An 18,775-nucleotide genomic window follows, 5' to 3' on the forward strand; every position below is an offset into this window, starting at 1 on the left:
CCGTGTGTGTATTTTTCTTTCCCCCTCTAATTCTGTATCTCCCCCCCACCTCAGTCAGATGTCTGCCCCTTTTATATGCCCTCCTTACCCCTTTTAACAGCCTGTTTTAAACTATCACCATACCCCTCCCATGTGCCTTCCATTTTCAGTTCCACCTTAGCTAATTAAGTATTAAACCCATCAATATTCCCTGGCAGACTTATCTTTCCTATTTTATTAACTAAAAGCAAGTATGGGCAGTAGAATATATCTGACAGCATATGCTGTCAAACCATTTTTAACTCAAAATCCCTTTTATGCAGGAAAACAGGCTGTGCACAAAGCACATGAGGTGCATCAATGCACATGCTGTGCACGAGTGCACATGCCCTCCAATTCAGAGTTTAAACCAAACATCCCTTTTACATTACTGATCCAAATCAACAGCTATAAGTAAGCAAAACTGGTTCTTAATTGATTCAGGCAAATGTTCAACAGAAGCAAATCGATTTACTTTGTTCAGATAGTTGAAACTAATTGACGACATATGTCGGCTCGACTATATTAGCATTAACATACACAATCGTAGCCAAAAATCAGACATTTAAACAGTATCGATACATGGTTCGAATTATACTGACTAAGTAGAAATGCACTCGAGGAGTCAACTAGTCAGTACAAACTTGAAATTCAAACCTATTGTACAACAAATACATATGCCTTATCAGAATATGAGGGGGGGATTCAGACGAACACAGAGGTTCAGGTAAAGTGGATAAACAAAAGTTGATAAAATTAAAACAAAATATGAACAGACTTTTAAAACAAATCACACGGACTAAAACAAGTAAAGGAAAGAAAGCAGACTCACCTTAAAACTTGAAAAGTCAAAAGTTTGAACTCGGATTTGGACAGGCCTTTCTTAAGGTTGAACGGACTTTAATCGAAGTGTTTCTTAGATGAGAAACACTTCGATTAAGGTCCATTAGACCTTAATCTCTGTGGCTCGGACTGACATGGACCAGTGATGAAGAACTACAAAGTTCCAAAACTCAGATCTGGGATTCATGCTTCCCTGATCAGATTCGGACCAAACCAAGTATGGTTTGGTCACGAGGAGGGTCTGGGGAGTGTCTGGTGTGAAGCTGGGGTTGGTTGGTGTAAACCGAGTTTTGACTCGAATCTTCAAATGAAGATTCGAGGACCTAGGGGATGATTCGAACTAAGCGGTCAACAGGTCTATGTTCAGGGTGGTGAGGGGGTTCTATGGTGTTAAGGTGAAGGTCACCGGCGTTCATGCCGCCGGTTTTCATGGTAGGGGATACAGGGGCGGCTCTAGGGTTTGATGGGGATGAGGTTGAAGACGGAGGCTGGGGTGTCGGATGGGGGGCAGGGTAAGGTTAAAGGGTTTATATATGGAATGGGTGGGTTGATCTCAGCCGTTGGATCAACTGAAATCAATGACTTGGATCTGATGGTCTTAAGTGGAACGGTGTCGTTTTGAGGGTAAAGGGTTTTGGGTTGGCCCGGGTGAAAACGGGTCGGGTTCCTCAGTGGGTTGTGGGGAAGTGATCTTGGCCGTTGATCAATCTGAGATCAACGGCCCAGATCACACTAGACTAAAACGGCGTCGTTTGGACGCCCTGGGTATCAGGTGGTCTGGACCGGGTAGGCCTGGGTTTGGGCTGTTTGTTTGGGCCAATTTTGTTAAAATTGGCCCAAGTCCGGAAGGGAAGGGCCCCCTTTTTTTCTCTTTTTTTTCTTTTTCTTTTATTATGAAAATACAAAACTAAGTAAAATCAAATTAAAATAAACACCTAATACAACTATTTGCACACACATTAAAATAATTCAAAACAGGTAAAATTAAACAAAACAAAATCACGGACAAAGATGCTTGTTTATGCTTTTCTATTTAAACCATGTTACGGTTCAGATTATGCATGACACGTACACATTTTTTGAATTTTGTTTTAATAATGTAAATAAATAAAAACGGGCCAAAGTCACAAATAAATAAACAAAGTGCCGCACAGAAATCCAAAAATTGTACAGCAGGACCAATTTTTATTCTTTTGGAGCGACTGTCGCGCAAAAAACAAAAATCACGTGCTCACAGTAAAAACTAAATTTTAAAAAAAATTTAACAATACATAAAATCAAATACATTATAATTAAAGTACATCGAAGGAGGATACATTAAAAACATAAAACATAAGTTTAGTAATCCCCTATGTCATTTTCAGATGCATCAAAATTACCAAAAAACTGAGAGAACGGGGTAGAAGATTTTTGTGCTTGGGGTTGTTGAAATTGCTGTCTTCTTTTATCGATTATTCGTTTTTGTTCTTGTCGCAAAAATTCACGAAGATGCGCATTTCGCACTTCGTAATGCAGTTATCGAGCATTTATGGGAGAATAGAGGCGAAAGTTGAATATTTATGTGGTACTTAAATTAAATTTGACTATGATGTAATATTTATTTAATTATCTTTTATCAATGATTTCACTTTTAGTTAATTTATCCTTTAAAATAATTTTGTAATAAATGATTATATAAGTGGTGAATGTGAATTATATATGATGAATATGGAAAAAAGAAAAAAGATAGAATTTGTTTGAAGGAAATAAAAACTGAAATTTAATTAGAAGATAATAATATAATATAGAAGAGAGAGAAGAAATATTCTTTTTTGGTGTAAAAAAATAGTGTAATGGTTGGAGTAAATTTGGTGTTACGCCATTTTGGTGTGAAATTTGGTGTTAGGGTTGGAGATGTCTTATCTTGAGGTTAGAAATTACAATATGAATATAGATCAAAGGAATAGGAAAAAAATATAAATTTGTATTCTGAAGCTTCAATTAGAAGCATAAGCAACAACAGAACTCCTAACTAGATGTACCCCGTCATCCCACACCAATGAACCTGATATCATAGAGTCAGTTATCTCTGCCGTCACTGACACCACGAATGATTGCTTCTGCCCCAATGATCTGAACGAAAGAATACGCGGTTCTACTCGAACGGTGAGTCCCTCAGGTGCTACAACAGTTGCCTCGTAAGTTGAAACTGGCGTACCAACGTTGGTGACGATCCTATGAAATACTCGGGTGATCTTTGTGTGTTTCGAAGAGGAAATTGTGAAAGAGGGATAGTTTAGATCCCAAACAGTTATATTGGTTTTGTAGGACCCAAAAAAAAAGTGAAACATTGAAAAAGATGAAAAAGAAGTCAAATTGGGTGGCTTTGAAAATTTAACGGGCTGTTGAAAAAAAAACATGGGCAGCTGATTTGAATGGAAAAATTTCCAAGTTGGGTGGCTGATTTGGTTACAACTTTGCCTATAAAAGGGCGCTTTGTTTCGGTTAAAAACACACCAAAATAAAGAGAGAAGCAACATATAGTTAGTGAGAGTAATCCACAGATTATTGTCTGTGAGATAATTAGTGAGTGATAGTAATATTGTAGTGAGGTGTTTTAAATAAAGTGTGTTATTTCTTTCAAAGTTGTAGTAATCTCTTGACACTACTGAGTTGCAATATTATAGTGGTAATAGTGCTCCACTCGGGTATTGTATTTTATCCCGCTAAAATATTTGATGTCATTATTACTCTCTTGTATTATTATTATTTGCTGTGGATATTATTCCTGGGCGAGATTATTTTTTATCCCAACAACGTGGTATCAGAGCCATGACAAATAATGGTCCGCTATCTTTTTAGCACCCCCGTCTGACAAAAGATAATTATGAGAAATGGTGTCTACGTATGAAAGCCATCCTTGGCTCTCAGGATGTTTGAAAAATCGTAGACAGAGGGTATGCAAAACCCGATAATGAAGAAGCTCTGCCCCAAAATGAAAAAGAGGTCTTGGCAAAGACAAGGAAGAAGGATCAACAAGCCCTCACGCTCATCCACCAATGTTTGGATGATGCCATGTTTGAGAAGGTGGCAGATGCTACCACCTCAAAGGAAGCTTGAGAGATTTTACAAAATTCTCTTCAAGGAGTTGACAAGGTGAAAAAGGTAAAACTTCAAACTCTAAGGGCTGATTTTGAAGCTTTAAAAATGAAAGAATCCGAATGCATCTCGGATTATTTTCAAAAGTGAAGGCTGTTGTAAATCAACTAAGAAGATACGGGAGGACACAGAAGATGTCCGTATGGTAGAAAAGATCCTTCGCACTTTAACACCTAAATTTGATTTTGTGGTGTGTGCTATTGAGGAGTCTAAAGATTTAGACTCTATGATGGTGGAGCAATTGGAAGGTTCTTTACAGGCCCACGAAGAAAAGATCAAAAGGAGACAAGAAGTGCCATTGGAGCAACTTCTTAAAACTCAGGCATCCTTCAAGGATTATGGAGGTGAAACAAGCTATCGAGGAAACGGACGAGGACAAGGCCGAGGTCGAGAAGGTCATGGAAGAGGAAGAAGTAATGGTAACAACTTCAACAATGAAGTTAACATCCACCAAACATTCAGAGGTCGTGGTCGTGGACAAAGAGGAGGAAGAGGATGTGGATACTACCAAGAAAATAATGGACAAAGGTATGAAAAATCAAAAATTAAATGTTATAATTGTCATAAATTTGGCCATTACTCTTGGGAATGTCGTAGAAATGTTGAAGAAAAGGCTAACCTTGTTGACGACAAGAAAGAAGAAAATGAGTCAACGTTGTTGATGGCACTCAAGGAAGAAGACAAAGATGATTGCAGCTCGTGGTATTTGGACAATGGAGCAAGCAATCATATGTGTGGATGCAAAGAGAAGTTTGTGGAGATCAATAAAATAGTGAGAGGTAATGTGTCCTTTGGAGATACCTCAAAGGTTCAAATCGAAGGGATATGTACGATTCTGATCTCTTTTAAAGATGATAGTCACAAGTTAATTCAAGATGTTTATTATGTGCCAAAATTAAAAAGTAATATTTTAAGTTTGGGCCAACTTCTTGAAAAGGAATATGACATCCACATGAAAAATATGCATCTTTGGCTTAGAGATTCAAGTGGAATTCTAATTGCTAAAGTGCATATGGCAAAGAATAGATTGTTTTCTCTGAATCTTAAAACAATTGATGCAAAGTGTTTGAAGGCTAATGTGCAAGATGAATCATGGTGTTGGCACATGCGATTTGGGCACTTAAATTTTGAAGCGCTCAAATCAATGGGAGAAAAGAACATGGTACATGGGATACCATCAATCAACCATCCAAATCAATTGTGTGAAGCTTGTCTTCTTGGGAAACATGCAAGGAGGAGTTTTCCAAAGGAGGCCATGTCAAGATCAACCAAGCCGCTCCAGCTTGTCCACACTGATGTGTGTGGACCAATCAATCCACCTTCTTTTGGTAAAAGAAAATACTTTCTGCTTTTCATTGATGACTTTAGTAGAAAGACTTGGGTTTATTTCTTGAACCAAAAATCTGAAGCTTTTGCTGCTTTTAAAAATTTCAAAGTACTTGTAGAGAAAGAAAGTGACTATGAAATTAAAGCTCTAAGGTCCGATAGAGGAGGGGAATTTACCTCAAACGAATTTAATGACTTCTGTCAACTTCATGGAATTCGTCGCCCTCTAACGGTACCTTATTCACCTCAACAAAATGGTGTTGCAGAGAGAAGGAATCGAACGATTCTTAATATGGCTAGATATATGTTGAAAGCTAAAAGTATGCCTAAGGAATTTTGGGCCGAAGCTGTTTCTTGTGAGTTTATTTGAATAACAGGTCTCCAACAAGAAATGTTAGAGATCAAACCCCTCAAGAAGCATGGAGTGGAAGAAAGCCAAGTGTCAAGCACTTAAGAATCTTTGGGAGCATAGCCTATGCTCATGTGCCACATCAAGGGAGAGCGAAGCTTGACGATCGAAGTGTCAAGCATGTGTTTGTTGGCTATGATACGAGTTCAAAAGGCTACAAGCTATACAACCCAAGCAGCGGCAAGGTAGTGGTAAGTCGTGATGCTGAATTTGATGAAGAATTGGCATGGAATTGGGAAGCTGAGGAAGAAACTTCATATGATTTTATTCCATACTTTGGCGATGAAGAAGAACCAGAGACCGTGGAACCTGTGCAGGACACAACTCCACCTCCTTCTCCAACAAATGTTGCATCTCCCTCTTCTCAAGAAGGTTCAAATGAACAACCGCAAAGGACAAGGAGCATTCAAGAGCTCTATGAGGACACAGAAGAAGTTACAACAACAACAACAACAACAACAACAACGACCCAGTATAATCCCACAAATGGGGTCTGGGGAGGGTAATATGTACGCAGACTTTACCCCTACCCCGAAGGGTAGAGAGGTTGTTTCCAGGAGACCCTCGGCTCAAAAAGCAACAGGAGCCGATATATTAGTACCATAAAATGCATAATAAAATAACAGCAATACAAGAGATATGAAATACAGAATACGAAATACGAAAAAGATGGCTGGTATAGTAAAACTAGCAGGTAAAGCCCTGCATCAATAAACGACCAATGACATTCTTAGTCTAACTCCTAACTGGCTAGTCTCACTCTATTGTGCTGTAGAAATATTTACAACTCTCCCCTAACCTACAACCTTAATACTCGACCTCCATAATTCCCTGTCAAGGGCCATGTCCTCAGTAATCCTAAGTCGCGCCATGTCCTGTCTGATCACCTCTCCCCAATACTTCTTAGGTCGTCCTCTACCTCTCCGCGTGCCCACTACAGCCAGTCGCTCACACCTCCTCACCGGTGCATCAGTGCTCCTCCTCTGAATGTGCCCGAACCATCTGAGTCTTACTTCCCGCATCTTGTCCTCCATGGGGGCCACACCCACCTTCTCTCGAATATCTTCATTCCTAATCTTATCCATCCTTGTATGCCCGCACATCCACCTCAACATCCTCATCTCTGCTACTTTCATCTTCTGGATGTGTGAGTTCTTTACCGGCCAACATTCAGTTCCATATAACATGGCAGGCCTAACCACTGCTCTATAAAACTTACCTTTTAGTAACGGTGGCACTTTCTTGTCACACAAGACTCCCGACGCTAACCTCCACTTCATCCACCCCACCCCTATACGGTGTGTGACATCCTCGTCAATCTCCCCGATCCCCTGAATAACCGATCCAAGGTACTTGAAACTACCCCTCTTGGGAATGACTTGAGAGTCAAGCCTCACTTCAACTCCCGCTTCCGTCGGCTCAACTCCAAATTTGCACTCGAGGTATTCCGTCTTCGTCCTGCTCAACTTGAAACCTTTAGACTCAAGAGCATGTCTCCAAATCTCTAGCCTCTCGTTGACGCCGCCTCGTGTCTCGTCAATTAGAATAATGTCATCAGCAAATAGCATGCACCATGGCACCTCCCCTTGAATATGATGAGTCAGTGCATCCATCACCAGGGCAAATAGGAATGGGCTGAGCGCAGACCCTTGGTGCAACCCCATAATAACTGGAAAATGTTCAGAGTCGCCTCCTACTGTCCTAACCCGAGTCTTAGCTCCATCATACATATCTTTAATTACCCTAATATAGTCAATCGGGACCCCTTTATCCTCTAAACATCTCCATAAGACCTCCCTAGGAACCCTATCGTACTCTTTCTCCAAATCAATAAACACCATGTGAAGATCCTTCTTCCTATCCCTGTATTGTTCCACCATCCTCCTAATAAGGTGGATAGCTTCTGTGGTAGATCGCCCCGGCATGAACCCAAACTGGTTGTCTGAAATAGACACCGTCCTTCGCACTCTCATTTCTACCACTCTCTCCCAAGCTTTCATGGTATGACTTAGTAATTTGATGCCCCTATATTTGTTACAGCTCTGGACATCACCTTTGTTCTTATACAACGGGACCATTGTACTCCACCTCCACTCTTCAGGCATCCTATTAGTCTTGAATATAACACTAAACAATGTAGTAAGCCATTCCAAGCCTGCTCTACCTATACACCTCCACAGTTCAACCGGAATTTCGTCTGGCCCGGTAGCTCTGCCCCTTCTCATCTTACGCATTGCCTCCATGACTTCATCGATCTCAATGTCCCTACAATCACTTAATTCATGGTGATTGTCGGCATTCCTCGATTCCCCAAGTCTAATATCTTGATCCCCTTCTTCACTTAGAAGTTTATGAAAGTAGGTCTACCACCTCCTCTTAATCTGGTCATCTCCCATCAAAACTTTGCCGTCGTCATCTTTTATGCACCTCACTTGGTCCAAATCTCGAGTTGTCCTCTCTCTCGCCTTAGCGAGTCGGAATAACTTCTTCTCCCCGCCTTTGTTCCTTATTTCCTCATACAGACGAGCAAAAGCTGTCGTCTTAGCCTCCGTCACTACCATCTTTGCCTCCTTCCTAGCTACCTTATACCTTTGACTGTTCTCTCTTTTCTCCTCCTCGTCAGTGCTCCCTACTAACCACAGGTAAGCCGCCTTCTTTGCTTCCATTTTACCTTGGACAACTGCATTCCACCACCAATCTCCTTTGTGGCCACCATTGTGGCCCGTAGATATCCCTAACACCTCTCTCGCCGCCTTTCTTATACAGTCCGCCATCGTGGACCACATTGTGTTTGCGTCCCCACTACTTCTCCAAACTCTCATTGCCGATAACCTTCCTTCCAACTCCTTAGCTTTATCCTTAGTTAAGGCGCCCCACCTAATCCTGAGGCATCCTTGTACTGACCTCTTCTTCCTCCTTATCCTAATACAAATGTCCATCACCAAAAGCCTATGCTGCATTGAGAGGGTCTCACCTGGGATAACCTTGCAGTCCTCGCACAACCTTCTATCGCATCTCTTGAGGAGGAGATAGTCAATCTGAGTCTTCGCCACCGAACTTTGGTAAGTAACCAAATGTTCATCCTGCTTCGTAAAACTCGAGTTCTCAATGACTAGATCGAAAGCCTTGGCAAAGTCCAACAGCGCAATGCCCCCTCCGTTCCGCTCTCCGAAACCAAAGCCGCCACGCACCTCAGTGTACCCACCTGCAGATGACCCAATATGACCATTGAAATCTCCTCCTATGAACTCAGAAGGCGGTATACTACGAACAATCTCATCCAACCCCTCCCAAAAGCGCCTCTTAATATCCTCATCCAAGCCTGCTTGCGGTGCGTACGCGCTAACAACATTTAAAGTACCCTCACCCACCACCAACTTAATAGTCATTAGTCTATCATTCACCCGCCTGACCTCTACCACGGACTCTCTAAGATGACTATCTACCAGGATACCCACTCCATTCTTACCCCTCAGGACACCAGAGTACCACAACTTATACCCATCCACGTTTTTCGCCCTCGATCTGACCCACCTAGTCTCCTGGACACACGCTATATCAATCTTCCTCTTCTGCAGGATTTTCGCCAACTCTATGGATTTAGTCGTTAGTGAACCTATGTTCCATGACCCGATTCTCAACCTATAGGCTCCCTTGCCCCCTCTACCTTCCCTGCTACCCGACCCACCCCCTAACCCCAGCCCCACACTCTGCCCCACCCAAGGACATGCCCTTATTCTATCATCCCAGACTGCAGCAACTACACCTACAACAATCTAGAGAAGACTCGCTAGTGCACAACGTACGCAAATCAAACTAGAAGGAAACAAGTGGTAACTAGTATCCTAGTTGAAAGGTTTAACTATTGCGAAGTAAAGTAACAGTAATTTAGCTAACACCAAAAGGGAAACAGTAAAACAGGAGGTACCAACTCCCGATAACAAAACCTGTGGCTGATTTGCTGTACTCGATGCAGTTGTACGCTCACGCACCACTTCCTACCGCCCTTTGCTGACACTCGCCCAGGTTGCTCTCCTTTGCCAGTGCTCGTGCGCCCAACTTGTCTCCGATACTCCGAGAATTCCTGAAAATACAGAAAATACCACGACCCAAAAACTAGAAGGAGCTATCACCGCTACCACTGGTATAGCCCCAACAATATAAAATGTACCAAGAAAGGAGAAGAAGAAAACTAAGATACTAACATCAGGATTTCACAGATTGTAGAGCAAAAGAAAGGGAGTAGAACAATATCAAATCGAAACCAGCACAATCTGATCAATTATTTAAAATATAGTAAAAGTATGCATATAACAAACACAAATACAATCTGATCAAGAAAATCAATCTAATGGACCTGACATAGCTTCCGACGATTAGCAAAATCAAGCCAAAATTTCGATTGCGCAGTAGATCAGTGAATCCAAAGAGCTCGATAAAAATCACTGTAAACTCAATTAAAAACTTGATGAACCAGTAGATCGAAGAATCAAAAGAGCCTAACAAAATCACTGTAAAGTCAGAGCTTACCAACAAAATCCTATGTACAGATACATCAAGAATATAAAACTAGCCGTTAATTCAGAGTATAATGCAGCTAAAGGGGTAAGAAAGTTCGATCCCACACAACCAAAAACAGGCAAAGTTCAATCTTTTCAAGGAAAGCTTAATCCCAGATGACCCAAAACAAGAAAGATTCAATCTTTCTTCAAGAAAACTAGATCCACGATGACCCAAAAACGAAAAAGATAAAAAGCTAATCTCAGTAATAAAAAAATAGAGAAGATATAATCTTTTTAGATTATGCACGATTCTTGAAATGTTGATTTACTTTACTTTTTGAGTTGGCGTAATCTGAAAGTTGTTTTCAAAAGGGGCTTGATTTCCAACAAAACTCGATTTTAAGATCCAACCTTTGCTTTGACAAAATACAGATTTTGAGAGATAGAGATAGGGAGAACAGATTACTAGCAAATAACGAGAAAAAAAAAACGAGAAGTAAAAATGGAAAATGAACAGATTTGGAGGAGACTAGGTGAAAAGGGATTAGCGACTGAGAACAGAAAATGGAGAACTCAGCTCAGAGATTGAGTTGAGAGAGGCTGGAGAGAGAGAGAGAGACTGTTTTCAAAATGAAGAAGTTACTAATTTTGATTTTTTATGTTGTCTCTTTGCTGACAGTGAACCAATGAACTTTGATGAAGCTGTTACAAACAAAAGGTGGAGACAAGCCATGGAGGAGGAGATCAAGTTAATAGAGAAGAACAACACTTGGGAGATAACAACTCTTCCTAAGGGTCATCGAGCAATTGGAGTGAAATGGGTATACAAAATAAAGAAGAATGCTGATGGAGATGTGGAGAAATACAAGGCACGACTTGTGGCTAAAGGCTACAAGCAAAGGCAAGGCATTGATTATGAAGAATTCTATGCACCTGTTGCCCGTATGGAGACTATTCGTTTACTGATCTCTTTGGCGGCACAAATGAAGTGGAAGATTCATCAACTAGATGTCAAGTCAGCCTTCTTGATTGGCTATCTTGAAGAAGAAGTCTATGTTGAACAACCATTAGGCTTCTTGGTCAAAAACCATGAAGATAAAGTGTTGCGGTTGAAGAAAGCTTTATATGGATTAAAGCAAGCCCCACGAGCATGGAATAGTTGCATCGACAAGTATTTTCAAGACAATGGGTTTACTCGTTGTCTCCATGAATATGCTCTTTACCTTAAAGTTCATACTAATGGAGATATCTTAATTGTTTGTCTTTATGTTGATGATCTTATTTTCACGGGTAATAACCCAAGTTTGTTTGAAGCTTTCAAGAAAGATATGTCCCGTGAGTTCGAGATGACAGACGTAGGGCCCATGTCATATTACCTGGGCCTAGAAGTGAAGCAGATGGAGGATGGAATTTTTATCTCTCAAGAAAGCTATACAAAGGAGATATTGAAGAAGTTCAACATGCTTGATTGCAACCCCGTGAACACACCGATGGAAAGTGGGACAAAATTGTCCAAGTTTGATGAAGGAGAAAAAGTGGATCCCACATTCTTCAAAAGTCTTGTGGGAAGTTTGAGGTACTTGACTTGTACCAGACCAGATATACTTTTTGCAGTTAGAGTAGTAAGTCGCTTCATGGAGGCTCCTACCTCTACTCACTTGAAGGTCACTAGAAGAATTCTTCGTTACCTAAAAGGTACGATCGATTTTGGGTTATTTTATTCTTCTTCTAATGATTTCAACCTTATGGGATTTTGTGATAGTGATTATGCGGGAGATATTAATGATATAAAAAGTACAACTGGTTTTGTATTTTTCTTGGGTGATTATGTTATTTCTTGGAGTTCAAAGAAACAGTCCATTGTTACTCTCTCGACTTGTGAAGCCAAATATATAGCAGCAACGTCATGTACCTGTCATGCTATTTGGCTAAGGAGATTATTAAAGGAGCTCAATTTGCCACAAATGGAAGCTACAGAGATTTGTATTGATAACAAATCAGCGCAGGCACTCGCAAAGAATCCAGTGTATCATGATCAAAGCAAGCATATAGATACAAGGTATCACTTCATCAGAGAATGCATTGCGAAGAAGGAAGTCGAGCTCAAATATGTGAAGTCTCATGATCAAGTTGCAGATATCTTCACAAAGGCTCTTAAGTTTGAAGATTTTCAAAGATTGAGATCAAGACTTGGAATGAAGAAGAAAAATCAAAATTAAGGGAGAGATTTGTTGGACCCAAAAGAAAAAAGTGAAACATTGAAAAAGATGAAAAAGAAGTCAAATTGGGTGGCTTTGAAAATTTAATGGGCTGCTGAAAAAAAAAACATGGGCGGCTGATTTGAATGAAAAAATTTCCAAGTTGGGCGGCTGATTTGGTTACAACTTTGCCTATAAAAGGGCGCTTTGTTTCGGTTAAAAACATACCAAAATAAAGAGAGAAGCAACATATAGTTAGTGAGAGTAATCCACAGATTATTGTCTGTGAGATAATTGGTGAGTGGTAGTAATATTGTAGTGAGGTGTTTTAAATAAAGAGTGTTATTTCTTTCAAAGTTGTAGTAGTCTTTTGACACTATTGAGTTGTAATATTATAGTGGTAATATTGCTCCACTCGGATATTGTATTTTATTCCGCTAAAATATTTGGTGTCATTGTTACTCTCTTATGTTATTATTATTTGCTGTGGATATTATTCCTGGGCGAGATTATTTTTTATCCCAACAGGTTTCAGAAGTACAAGAAGTCTTTGCCCCTGTAATAATTTGCAAATTCTTGGTACTGTACCTTGACCACACAAGAATTTTATGTAATCAATTTCTCCCATGTCATATACTAGACCGGGATGGCAGCCTTTATTGGATTTATTTGACCAGATCCATATGCGAATTCTGCCTCAGTGTTTGCACTGGAGCTCATAGGTGTTGCTGCACCCAAAAGGAAGAAATACAAAAGTTAAAGGAAGGTTATCTATTTTATTGAATGTTTTTTATTTTGTACAATTAATGTTTGGGTTCCATGCACCCCAGAAGGTCAATTTATTGCAATTATGAACATGAACCAGAAGTGCCTTAAAAATCTATACCAGTAGTCATATTAGAGCAGATTTGATAGCAGCAGGAGACCATGTTGGATTGAATGATTTAACATAGACAGCTGCTCCTGTAGCATGAGGACAAGCCATAGACGTGCCGGAAATTATGTTGTATGGAACTACCCGTTCGTCTCCTTGTTTACCTGCAGAAGCAGAAGCAGATCCAAAATTTGAATATAATGAGTTTAAGGCCATGAGTTCTTTGATGGTTAAGGGTTTAAAATTTAATATTTTAAAAGTCTTCGGTTTGCCCCTGGTTACCTGTGACAGTTGTACCCTCAGACCAAGCTGCTAGTATGTCGACTCCTAGTGCGCTAAGATCAGCCTATCCAATTAATGTTGGAAATTAGTGACAAACATAAAATATTATCGAAAGGTTTACGCAAGAATTAGGGTGATGATACCGGTATCAAATGTTACCTTTAGAATGTCACTTGTAATTGGATTGGGTCCTCTTGATGAAAATGAAACAACAAAAGGGGCAGATTCTGATCACTTTTCACTACTTTTCAAAATTCTTCCGGTTGGTTTACTAAAGAAATAATAATAATATTATAATAGTATCAGAATATAATTTATCTTTTGTTACTTTTTAGTCATTCATTGAAATTAGAAATAATACCGTGTTTTATATAGGTAATTGTAAATATTGTTGCCATCATTTGTGCTCAAGTATGAAGGTGATATGGGGAAAGAGAATGCAGCATCTTTGAATCCATTATCCGGCATTATAGCTCCAGCAGCTCCAGCAATAACTGTTCCGTTGTAAGTCCAATCGCAGAGGACAATTTTGCCTCTAACCTTACTTTTGTCCAATGAATTTTCTTCACAGTACCTCTAATTTACGGATTTTTTAATAATATTTTAGATATTCTATGCATAAAAGGAGTATATATATGTATTCCACTCTAAATACTACTTAAATACCTGGATTCAGATCCATTATACCCTGCCTTAGTATTTGGAACGTCTCCACCATAAACTAGTGGGTGCTGGTCTTCGAGGTCAAAAGTGTTGATGGAGATCCCCTGCAAGAGAAGGTTAACCAAGTGTAAAGTCAAATTAGAAGACTGAATTCCACCTAATTAAGCTTGATTGTATCATCCATTCATGCTTAATCACAGTTTACTAAGAGCATGTTTCGCTAAACTTTAAAAATATGTTTTTATTTTTTTCTTTCTGTTAAAAAGGAGTTTTGAATACTTTGAAGTAGTATAAGTTAACAAGCCAAGTGAGGCTCACTCTAAGGGTAGATTACCTCCCCCATCAACCGGTAAATTGAGTGTTCGAGTCACGATGGAAGATAAGTGAGAATACTATTAAACCTCCTCATGGGGTGGGATGGACCAAAAAATGACGGGGTGGGATGGACTAAAAACAAAATATAAGTTTGTCTTCAGCCAAAAAGTATTTTGTTAGTAGTATAAAAGTAGTTTATGTTTAAATTTCGACTATTGATTTTGCCGAAGAAATGTTCAAATAATATCACCTTCACGATATTCTTAATTAGTAAGAAAATATGTAATACTATGACTCGTTATTTGATCAGTCTCAATCTTCATATTTTTATATATGAATACAACTTTATTATTCATTTGTCAAAGTATTTTGAGGGTCAACACTAGTAATTATTTAGGAAATTTAGCACATATTTTGTGTAGAAACTGTTGTGTGCACCCCACGTGCTAAGCCATAGATGTGTTTAGGATGCATAAATGGTTGTTTGGGGCATAACCTCACAAAATTAAGCCTCATACATGAGCCTCAAGATATTTCGCAAGTACCCTGCTTAGGAGCAAGCCCCGAGCTAGACCCAAAGAGCTTTTAAACACTAATAGACAATAAGAGAACTCGTCTATTCTATTGGTAATTATAGCAAGATGTTAAGAAAATGTAATATATATTAAATATAAAGAATGATATTTTTAGACAAAAAAATGACTTTTACAATTAAAAATATAGAGAAATTTTCAACATCAAATGTAAACATCGGTAATTACCTACACTTTTAAAGTAAAAGTCATAATTATTTTTGATATTTTGTATCAAATGTCATTATTTTTATGATATTTTATATCTAATGTCATTGTTTTTACGATATATTTCTATCTCGCGCGCATATATATATATATATATATATATATATATATATAGCAAAAACTAGGGCAAGATTTCTCACCTCATAGACTTCACCGTTTCCTAATTGCACTTCCGTGACAAATCTCCTGTCAATGGTACTCGCAGCAACAGAGAGAGACCAAGGGGACAAGTTGGTTACCGTTTGCGGATCAGGTCCGGAATTGCCTGCAGAATTGGAGGTGAGGATTCCATTCTTCATAGAATGGAAAGCTCCTATGGCTATTGAATCTTCAAAGTATTCATAAGGTAAAGACCCTCCTACTGAGAGTGAGATTATATCAACTCCATCTGCAATTGCATCATCAAATGCTGCTAGAATATCTGCATCAGAACAACCATCAGACCAGCATATTTTATATACAGCTATCCTTGCAGAAGGTACTCCTCCTCTCGCGGTTCCTGAGCCAAGACCGTACAAGCTTGCCCTTCTAACGGAGCGCCCGGCTGCTGTTGATGCCGTGTGTGATCCATGACCTTCTGTGTCTCTTGCTGATTGGATGTCGCCTGGCGGAAATTCTCCATTGACTTGATAGTACTTGGCTCCGATGATTTTTCTGAAAAATATCGATATTATGTTGTAAAGTAAGTAGCAGATATATATAGGTGTGACCATCTCGTTCAAAATCTTACATCAAAGAGCACATTTTTATTAACTTAATCATGCTCTCAACACGTATTAGAGCAAGTAGAGACCATGGATCAAGTCTCATCGTAACCCATTAATAACTAAAGAAGAATATTACATGTACTTTGACTCATTAAAAAAAATAGGGGACAATCTTTGTGTTTGATTAGACGTATTGCAAGTGAAGTTAGCTGAGGCCTGACAACTGCCCTTCCACTTGCTTGGGGGAGCAACAAAATCTTCGTCATTGAAACTTTCTGATTCTGGCCAAATTCCAGTGTCTAGCATTCCTATAATAAGGTCGCTTTCCACATTTGTTCTTCTAATAACTTCTTGAGGAAAACCCAGGAAATCCCATGACCTTGTTGTATGCAGCTCCTTTCTACCATTTGGGAACACTGACACAACTGCCTCCATATCTGTGAATAAACAAAGTTGATTTAGACAATATGATTGAAGGGTTGGTATTGTGATCGATTTGTTTGAGCTGTGCACATGCAATGTCAATCACATATGTCTTATGTGTTATTTGAAATGTTGTGACTTTTTATGAAAGGTTGAAAGACGACACTTCGTCTTGATAAGATCAGTCATGAATGGGTGTCTATTATATAAACAGGACCAACTGAATTTCTGATGAGATAATAAGGAATTTAAGAGTTTGTAGTAAAACTTTTTCATATTAAAAAAAATGAGTTTTCGAACTTGGAATAATAGTTCAATGGATTCCTCGACAATGCTAGCTAGTTTCAGAATTCACAATATTTTGTTTGAGAGAACACTTGCCATCAACTAGTAGCATATTATGAGCGAGGGCAAATAATTCGATAAATAAAGCAATTAATTAGCACCTCAAAAAGTCTTACTAATTAATTTCTATTCAGTTTCTTCTTTCTACCAACCATATATATATTTCCCGATTATATAGAAATATTTTTCAACAGTAATTAAGCAAGGTTGACAAAACAAAGAACCTTTTACTATACAGTTCTATAATTAAGTGTTCCCTTATTCTATATATTGACTTGCGATTCTCTTCTTCTCTTCCTCGGTCGGTTTGGCAGCAAAGCCATTGAAGCTCCTCTTATAGCTGTACATCAAACATTCTGAAGCTCTACCATTGCTGAATTAATGCATGTAATTAAAACCATAGTTTGATGAGTTTCGATTTCATGGCTTTATACGTAAGTCATGGGCTAAATTTCCAAATCAACCCCCTTAATTTGTTCGAATAAGCAATTTAAGAAGTATTTCTTAAAAAGGAAGAAATGGACAGTCTTTAATTCTAAATTAAATTTATTCTATAATCTAACGATTTATCCAACACAAGTAATGATCAAATTTTTTGCTGGACCACTGACCTCCCAAGAGCCTCTTGTAGAATGCTAGTGTGCATGGATGTAGCAGAAAGATCACCCTTTGGAGTGTCGCCCATGTACACAATGTACTCCTGTACCTTAAACATGATTAGTCAGATACCTTCAAAATTTAGAGGCGGAGCTACGATTTGAACTTTATAAGTTCGGGATTATAATTCTTTTAAGTTACTGGGTTTTAAATTAATAATTTGCGTATATTCATTAGATTTTTTAATACAATTACAGTGTTTGAATAAAAGCTACTGAATTCGGCCGAACCCGCAACCAATACTGTGGCTCCGCCCCTGCTTCAAATTAATGCACGTAATAGTGATGTTGGAAAAATGATACATTAGTGTTTGAGAATGAGCTTAGCTCTTTTACAACATCGGCAGATCATTTAAGAGATAATTACAAGTCATAAATAAATGCTACTCCCTTTGTTTCAATTTATGTGAAGCTGTTTGATTGGGCACAGAGTTTAAGAAAAAATGAAGACTTTTGAAATTTGTAGTCCTAAACAAGTTAAAAAGGGGTCAGAGTATTTGTGTGGTTATAAAAGCTTCTCATTAAGGATAGAATTGTAAGTTTAAGCTAAATTGTTTCCAAATTTAAAAAGGGATCATTCTTTTTGGAACGGCCTAAAAAGGAAATAAGTTCACATAAACTGGAACGGAGGGAGTAATATACGCTAGTATTAGTGAACTAGAAAATAAGGAAGGTTATCCAAAAATAACTTCAATTTCATTCTCACTCACCAGTAGGAGTGGCAAACGGGCGGGTCGGGTCGGATATGGTTCGGGTCGAAAAAGGGTATGAAAAACAGATAAATTATCCGACTCGGTCCATATTTAATACGGATAAAAAACGAGTTAACCGGTGGATAATATGGGTAATCATATTATCCATGACTTCTTGCATATGATCACTTTTGGGAGAGTTCTTAGCTAGCCTCCCTAACTTGAGTAACCCCCCAATTTGAGGCTTTACAAATGTAAAAGTTAAACCCATTGGTTACCCATTAGTTATCCATTTTCGAAATGGATAATATGATTTTTATCCATATTTGACCCGTTTTTAAAACGTTCATTATTCAACCCATTTTTTAATGGATAATATGGGTGGTCAACTGTTTTCTTTTAACCATTTTGCCACCCCTACTCACCAGCAAGACACAACCCAAAAAAAGAAAAAAAAAAATAGAACTCTGGGCTGGCTTGCCCACACCTCACCACCTTTTAACTATATACATGGAGAACACCAAACTTGAGATTAATGAAATTTGTTCATATGCTACTACACATTTCATCGATCGGTAAATCAG

At 38.7% G+C, this 18,775-nt stretch overlaps 1 pseudogene; it reads right to left on the reverse strand.

Annotated features, from left to right (window-relative positions):
- Positions 1-2,837: 2,837 nt before the first annotated feature.
- On the reverse strand, positions 2,838-17,528 carry LOC104239597 (cucumisin-like; annotated as a pseudogene).
- Positions 17,529-18,775: the final 1,247 nt, after the last annotated feature.

Source organism: Nicotiana sylvestris, chromosome 5 (assembly GCF_000393655.2).
Source record: "Nicotiana sylvestris chromosome 5, ASM39365v2, whole genome shotgun sequence".
Classification (NCBI taxonomy): Eukaryota; Viridiplantae; Streptophyta; class Magnoliopsida; order Solanales; family Solanaceae; genus Nicotiana; species Nicotiana sylvestris.